Raw genomic sequence first — 9,188 nt, 5'->3', positions numbered from 1 at the left:
CTCATATTTTTGACACATTTTGAAGCTCTTCATATTTTTCACACCTTTTCAGGCTCTTCATGTTTTTGAACACAACTTCATGCTCCTCCTATTTTTCAGACCGTTTCATGCTCCTCATATTTTTGACAACTTTGGAAGCTCTTCATATTTTTGACACCTTTTCAGGCTCTTCATGTTTTTAAACACCGTTGCATGATCCTCCTATTTTTCAGACCGTTTCATGCTCCTCATATACTTGACACATTTTTAAGCTCTTCATATATTTCACACATTTTCAGGCTATTCATATTTTTCAACACCGCTTCATGATCCTTGTATTTGTAAGACCGTTTCATGCTCCTCATACTTTTGACACCTTTTTAAGATCTTCATATTTCTTACACATGTTCAGGCTCTTCATGTTTTTCAACAACGCTTCATGCACCTCCTATTTTTCAGACCTTTTCATGCTCATCTCGTTTTTGACACCTTTTGAAGCTTTTCGTATTTTTCACACCTTTTCAGGCTCTTCATGTTTTTGAACACCGCTTCATGCTCCTCCTATTTTTCAGACCGTTTCATGCTCCTCGTATTTCACACCTTTTGAAGCTCTTCTTTTTTTTTTCACACATTTACAGGCTCTTCATGTTTTTCCACACCACTTCATGCTGCTCCTATGTTTCAGCTCGTTTCATGCTCCTCATGAATTTCACACCTTTTGAAGCTCTTCATATTTTTCACACCTTTTCAGGCTCTTCATGTTTTTGATCAGCGTTTCATGCTCCTCCTATTTTTCAGACCGTTTCATGCTCCTCATATTTTTGACACCTTTTGAAGCTCTTCATATTTCTGACACTTCGTCAGTCTCTTCATTTTATTGAACACCGCTTCATGCTCCGCCTATTTTTCAGACCGTTTCATGCTCCTCATATTTTTGACACATTTTGAAGCTCTTCATATTTTTCACACCTTTTCAGGCTCTTCATGTTTTTCAACAACACTTCATGCTCCTCCTATTTTTCAGACCGTTTCATCCTCCTCATATTTTTTACACCTTTTGAAGGTCTTCATTTTTTTCACACTTTTTCAGGCTCTTCATGTTTTTGAACACCACTTCATGGTCCTCCTATTTTTCAGACCGTTTCATGCTCCTCATATTTTTTACACCTTTTGAAGGTCTTCATATTTTTCACACATTTTCAGTCTCTTCATGTTTTTGAACACCGCTTCATGCTCCTCCTATTTTTCAGACCGTTTCATGCTACTCATATTTTTGACAACTTTGGAAGCTCTTCATATTTTTCACACCTTTTCAGGCTCTTCATGTTGTTCAACATCGCTTCATGCTCCTCCTATTTTTCAGACCATTTCATGCTCCTCATATTTTTGTCACGTTTTGAAGCTCTTCATATTTTTCACACCTTTTCAGGCTCTTCATGTTTTTCAACACCCCTTGTTGCTCCTCCTATTTTTCAGACCGTTTCATGCTCCTCATATTTTTGACACCTTTTGAAGCTCTTCATATTTCTGACACCTCGTCAGTCTTTTCATTTTATTGAACACCGCTTCATGCTCCGCCTATTTTTCAGACTGTTTCATGCTCCTCATATTTTTGACACATTTTGAAGCTCTTCATATTTTTCACACCTTTTCAGACTCTTCATGTTTTTCAACACCACTTCATGCTCCTCCTATTTTTCAGACCGTTTCATCCTCCTCATATTTTTTACACCTTTTGAAGGTCTTCATTTTTTTCACAGTTTTTCAGGCTCTTCATGTTTTTGAACACAACTTCATGCTCCTCCTATTTTTCAGACCGTTTCATGCTCCTCATATTTTTGACAACTTTGGAAGCTCTTCATACTTTTCACACCTTTTCAGGCTCTTCATGTTGTTCAACACCGTTGCATGATCCTCCTATTTTTCAGACCGTTTCATGATCCTTATATACTTCACACATTTTTAAGCTCTTCATATATTTCACACATTTTCAGGCTATCCATGTTTTTCAACACCGCTTCATGCTCCTTGCATTTGTAAGACCGTTTCATGCTCCTCATACTTTTGACACCTTTTTAAGCTCTTCATATTTCTCACACATTTTCAGGCTCTTCATGTTTTTCAACAACGCTTCATGCACCTCCTATTTTTCAGACCGTTTCATGCTCATCTCATTTTTGACACCTTTTGAAGCTTTTCATATTTTTCACACCTTTTCAGGCTCTTCATGTTTTTGAACACCGCTTCATGCTAATTCTATTTTTCAAACCATATCATGCTCCTCATATTTTTCACACCATTTTAAGCTCTTCATATTTTTCACACCTTTTCAGGCTCTTCATGTTTTTGAACACCGCTTCATGCTCCTCCTATTTTTCAGACCGTTTCATGCTCCTCATATTTCACACCTTTTGAAGCTCTTCATATTTTTCACACCTTTTCAGGCTCTTCATGTTTTTGAACACCGCTTCATGCTAATCCCATTTTTCAAACCATATCATGCTCCTCATATTTTTCACACCTTTTTAAGCTCTTCATATTTTTCACACCTTTTCAGGCTCTTCATGTTTTTGAACACTACTTCATGCTCCTTCTATTTTTCAGAGAGTTTCATGCTCCTCATGTATTACACACCTTTTGAAGCTCTTCATATTTTTTACACCTTTACAGGCTCTTCATGTTTTTCAACCCCACTTCATGCTCCTGCTATTTTTCAGACCGTTTCATGCTCCTCATATTTTTGACAACTTTGGAAGCTCTTCATATTTTTCATAACTTTTCAGGCTCTTCAATTTGTTCAACACCGTTTCATGATCCTCCTATTTTTCAGACCGTTTCATGCTCCTCATATACTTGACAGATTTCTAAGCTTTTCATATATTTCACACATTTTCAGGCTATCCATGTTTTTCAACACCGCTTCATGCTCCTTGTATTTGTAAGACCGTTTCATGCTCCTCATACTTTTGACACCTTTTTAAGCTCTTCATATTTCTCACACATTTTCAGGCTCTTCATGTTTTTCAACAACACTTCATGCACCTCCTATTTTTCAGACCGTTTCATGCTCATCTCATTTTTGACACCATTTGAAGCTTTTCATATTTTTCACACCTTTTCAGGCTCGTCATGTTTTTGAACACCGCTTCATGCTAATCCTATTTTTCAAACCATATCATGCTCCTCATATTTTTCACACCATTTTAAGCTCTTCATATTTTTCACAACTTTTCAGGCTCTTCATGTTCTGGAACACTACTTCATGTTCCTTCTATTTTTTAAGAGAGTTTCATGCTCCTCATGTATTACACACATTTTGAAGCTCTTCATATTTTTCACACCTTTACAGGCTCTTCACGTTTTTCCACACCACTTCATGCTACTCCTATTTTTCAGCTCGTTTCATGCTCCTCATGAATTTCACACCTTTTGAAGCTCTTCATATTTTTCACACCTTTTCAGGCTCTTCATGTTTTTGATCACCATTTCATGCTCCTCCTATTTTTCAGACCGTTTCATGCTCCTCATATTTTTGACACCTTTTGAAGCTCTTCATATTTTTCACACCTTTTCAGGCTCTTCATGTTTTTGAACACCGCCTCATGCTCCGCCTATTTTTCAGACCGTTTCATGCTCCTCATGTTTTTGACACATTTTGAAGCTCTTCATATTTTTCACACCTTTTTAGGCTCTTCATGTTTTTCAACAACACTTCATGCTCCTCCTATATTTCAGACCGTTTCATGCTCCTCATATTTTTACACCTTTTGTATTTCTTCATTTTTTTCACCCCTTTTCAGGCTCTTCATGTTTTTGAACACAACTTCATGCTCCTCCTATTTTTCAGACCGTTTCATACTCCTCATATTTTTGACACCTTTTTAAGCTCTTCATATTTTTCACACATTTTCAGGCTCTTCATGTTTTTGAACACACCTTCATGCTCCTCCTATTTTTCAGACCTTTTCATGCTCCTCATATTTTTGACAGCTTTGGAAGCTCTTCATATATTTCACACCTTTTCAGGCTCTTCATGTTTTTCAACACTGTTGCATAATACTCCTATTTTTCAGACCGTTTCATGCTCCTCATATACTTGACACATTTTTAAGCTCTTCATATATTTCAGACATTCTCAGGCTATTCATGTTTTTCAACACCGCTTCATGCTCCTTGTATTTTTAAGACCGTTTCATGCTCCTCATATTTTTGACACCTTTTTAAGCTCTTCATATTTCTCACACATTTTCTGGCTCTTCATGTTTTTCAACAACTCTTCCTGCAATTCCAGTTTTTCAGACAGTTTCATGCTCATCTCATTTTTGACACTTTTTGAAGCTCTTCATATTTTTCACACCTTATCAGGCTCTTCATGTTTTTGAACACCGCTTCATGCTCCTCCTATTTTTCAGACCGTTTCATGCTCCTCATTTTTTTGACACATTTTGAAGCTCTTCATATTTCTCACACCTTTTCAGGCTCTTCATGGTTTTCAACAACGCGTCATGCACCTCCTATTTTTCAGAACGTTTCATGCTCATCTCATTTTTGACACCTTTTGAAGCTTTTCATATTTTTCACACCTTTTCAGGCTCTTCATGTTTTTGAACACCGTTGCATGATCCTCCTATATTTCAGACCGTTTCATGCTCCTCATATACTTGACACATTTTTAAGCTCTTCATATATTTCACACATTTTCAGGCTATTCATGTTTTTCAACACCGTTTCATGCTCCACCTATTTTTCAGACCGTTTCATGCTAATCATATTTTTGACACCTGTTGAAGCTCTTCATATTTCTCACACCTTTTCAGGCTCTTCATGTTTTTCAACACCGCTTCATGCTCCTCCTATTTTTCAGACAGTTTCATGCTCCTCATATTTATGACACCTTTTGATGCTCTTCATATTTTTCACATCTTTTGAAGCTCTTTATATTTTTCACACATTTTCAGTCTCTTCATGTATTTCAAAACCCCTTGTCGCTCCTCCTATTTTTCAGACCGTTTCAGGCTCCTCATATTTTTGACACCTTTTGAAGCTCTTCATATTTTTCAAACCTTTTCAGGCTCTTCATGTTTTGAACACCGCTTCATGCTCCTCCTATATTTCAGACCGTTTCATGCTCCTCATATATTTGACACATTTTTAAGCTCTTCATATATTTCACACATTTTCAGGCTATTCATGTTTTTCAACACCACTTCATGCTCCTCGTATTTTTAAGACCATTTCATGCTCCTCATATATTTGTCACGTTTTGAAGCTCTTCATATTTTTCACACCTTTTCAGGCTCTTCATGTTTTTCAACACCCCTTGTTGCTCCTCCTATTTTTCAGACCGTTTCATGCTCCTCATATTTTTGACACCTTTTGAAGCTCTTCATATTTCTGACACCTCGTCAGTCTCTTCATGTTATTGAACACCGCTTCATGCTCCGCCTATTTTTCAGACCGTTTCATGCTCCTCATATTTTTGACACATTTTGATGCTCTTCATATTTTTCACACCTTTTCAGGCTCTTCATGTTTTTCAACACCACTTCATGCTCCTCCTATTTTTCAGACCGTTTCATGCTCCTCATATTTTTTACACCTTTTGAAGGTCTTCATTTTTTTCACACTTTTTCAGGCTCTTCATGTTTTTGAACACAACTTCATGCTCCTCCTATTTTTCAGACCGTTTCATGCTCCTCATATTTTTGACAACTTTATAAGCTCTTCATATTTTTCACACCTTTACAGGCTCTTCATGTTGTTCAACACCGTTGCATGATCCTCATATTTTTCAGACTGTTTCATGCTCCTCATATACTTGACACATTTTTAAGCTCTTCATATATTTCACACATTTTCAGGCTATTCATGTTTTTCAACACCGCTTCATGCTCCTTGCATTTGTAAGACCGTTTCATGCTCCTCATACTTTTGACACCTTTTTAAGCTCTTCATATTTCTCACACATTTTCAGGCTCTTCATGTTTTTCAACAACGCTTCATGCACCTCCTATTTTTCAGACCGTTTCATGCTATTCTCATTTTTGACACCTTTTGAAGCTTTTCATATTTTTCACACCATTTCAGGCTCTTCATGTTTTTGAACACCGCTTCATGCTAATCCAATTTTTCAAACCATATCATGCTCCTCATATTTTTCACACCATTTTAAGCTCTTCATATTTTTCACACATTTTCAGGCTCTTCATGTTTTTGAACACCGCTTCATGCTAATCCCATTTTTTAAACCATATCATGCTCCTCATATTTTTCACACCTTTTTAAGCTCTTCATATTTTTCACACCTTTTCAGGCACTTCCTGTTTTGATCACCGTTTCATGCTCCTCCTATTTTTCAGACCGTTTCATGCTCCTCATATTTTTGACACCTTTTGAAGCTCTTCATTTTTTCACACCTTTTCAGGCTCTTCATGTTTTTTAACACCGCCTCATGCTCCTCCTATTTTTCAGACCGTTTCATGCTCCTCATATTTTTGACACCATTTGAAGCTCTTCATATTTCTCACACCTAGTCAGTCTCTTCATGTTTTTCAACAGTGTTTCATTCTCCTCCTATTTTTCAGACCGTTTCATGCTCCTCATATTTTTGACACCTTTTGAAGCTCTTCATTTTTTCACACCTTTTCAGGCTCTTCATGTTTTTTAACACCGCCTCATGCTCCTCCTATTTTTCAGACCGTTTCATGCTCCTCATATTTTTGACACATTTTGAAGCTCTTCATATTTTTCACACCTTTTCAGGCTCTTCATGTATTTCAACACCACTTCATGCTCCTCCTATTTTTCAGACCGTTTCATGCTCCTCATAATTTTTACACCTTTTGAAGGTCTTCATTTTTTCACACTTTTTCAGGCTCTTCGTGTTTTTGAACACAACTTCATGCTCCTCCTATTTTTCAGACCGTTTCATACTCCTCATATTTTTCACACCTTTTGAAGCTCTTCATATTTTTTACACATTTTCAGGCTCTTCATGTTTTTGAACACAGCTTCATGCTCCTCCTATTTTTCAGACCGTTTCATGCTCCTCATATACTTGACACATTTTTAAGCTCTTCATATATTTCACACATTTTCAGGCTATTCATGTTTTTCAACACCGCTTCATGCTCCTTGTATTTTTAAGACCGTTTCATGCTCCTCATATTTTTGACACCTTTTTAAGCTCTTCATATTTCTCACACATTTTCTGGCTCTTCATGTTTTTCAACAACTCTTCATGCACCTCCAATTTTTCAGACCGTTTCATGCTCATCTCATTTTTGACACTTTTTGAAGCTCTTCATATTTTTCACACCTTTTCAGGCTCTTCATGTTTTTGAACACCGCTTCATGCTCCTCCTATTTTTCAGACCGTTTCATGCTCCTCATTTTTTTGACACATTTTGAAGCTCTTCATATTTCTCCCACCTTTTCAGGCTCTTCATGGTTTTCAACAACGCTTCATGCACCTCCTATTTTTCAGAACGTTTCATGCTCATCTCATTTTTGACACATTTGGAAGCTTTTCATATTTTTCACACCTTTTCAGGCTCTTCTTGTTTTTGAACACCGTTGCATGATCCTCCTATTTTTCAGACCGTTTCATGCTCCTCATATACTTGACACATTTTTAAGCTCTTCATATATTTCACACATTTTCAGGCTATTCATGTTTTTCAACACCGCTTCATGCTCCTTGTATTTTTAAGACCGTTTCATGCTCCTCATATTTTTGACACCTTTTTAAGCTCTTCATATTTCTCACACATTTTCTGGCTCTTCATGTTTTTCAACAACTCTTCATGCACCTCCAATTTTTCAGACCGTTTCATGCTCATCTCATTTTTGACACTTTTTGAAGCTCTTCATATTTTTCACACCTTTTCAGGCTCTTCATGTTTTTGAACACCGCTTCATGCTCCTCCTATTTTTCAGACCGTTTCATGCTCCTCATTTTTTTGACACATTTTGAAGCTCTTCATATTTCTCCCACCTTTTCAGGCTCTTCATGGTTTTCAACAACGCTTCATGCACCTCCTATTTTTCAGAACGTTTCATGCTCATCTCATTTTTGACACATTTGGAAGCTTTTCATATTTTTCACACCTTTTCAGGCTCTTCTTGTTTTTGAACACCGTTGCATGATCCTCCTATTTTTCAGACCGTTTCATGCTCCTCATATACTTGACACATTTTTAAGCTCTTCATATATTTCACACATTTTCAGGCTATTCATGTTTTTCAACACCGCTTCATGCTCCTTGTATTTTTAAGACCGTTTCATGCTCCTCATATTTTTGACACCTTTTTAAGCTCTTCATATTTCTCACACATTTTCTGGCTCTTCATGTTTTTCAACAACTCTTCATGCACCTCCAATTTTTCAGACCGTTTCATGCTCATCTCATTTTTGACACTTTTTGAAGCTCTTCATATTTTTCACACCTTTTCAGGCTCTTCATGTTTTTGAACACCGCTTCATGCTCCTCCTATTTTTCAGACCGTTTCATGCTCCTCATTTTTTTGACACATTTTGAAGCTCTTCATATTTCTCCCACCTTTTCAGGCTCTTCATGGTTTTCAACAACGCTTCATGCAACTCCTATTTTTCATAACGTTTCATGCTCATCTCATTTTTGACACATTTGGAAGCTTTTCATATTTTTCACACCTTTTCAGGCTCTTCTTGTTTTTGAACACCGTTGCATGATCCTCCTATTTTTCAGACCGTTTCATGCTCCTCATATACTTGACACATTTTTAAGCTCTTCATATATTTCACACATTTTCAGGCTATTCATGTTTTTCAACACCGTTTCATGCTCCTGTTATTTTTCAGACCGTTTCATGCTAATCATATTTTTGTCACCTGTTGAAGCTCTTCATATTTCCAACACCTTTGCAGGCTCTTCATGTTTTTCAACACCGCTTCATGCTCCTCCTATTTTTCAGACCGTTTAATGCTCCTCATATTTTTTACACCTTTTGAAGGTCTTCATATTTTTCAAACTTTTTCAGGCTCTTCATGTTTTTGAACACAACTTCATGCTCCTCCTATTTTTCAGACCGTTTCATACTCCTCATATTTTTCACACCTTTTGAAGCTCTTCATATTTTTCACACATTTTCAGTCTCTTCATGTTTTTGAACACAGCTTCATGCTCCTCCTATTTTTCAGACCGTTTCATGCTACTCATATTTTTGAC

The sequence above is a fragment of the Dama dama genome, unplaced genomic scaffold (assembly GCF_033118175.1).
Source record: "Dama dama isolate Ldn47 unplaced genomic scaffold, ASM3311817v1 ptg000225l, whole genome shotgun sequence".
NCBI lineage: Eukaryota > Metazoa > Chordata > Mammalia > Artiodactyla > Cervidae > Dama > Dama dama.
The sequence above is the reverse complement of the archived record's forward strand: the minus strand, read 5'-3'. Positions refer to the sequence as shown.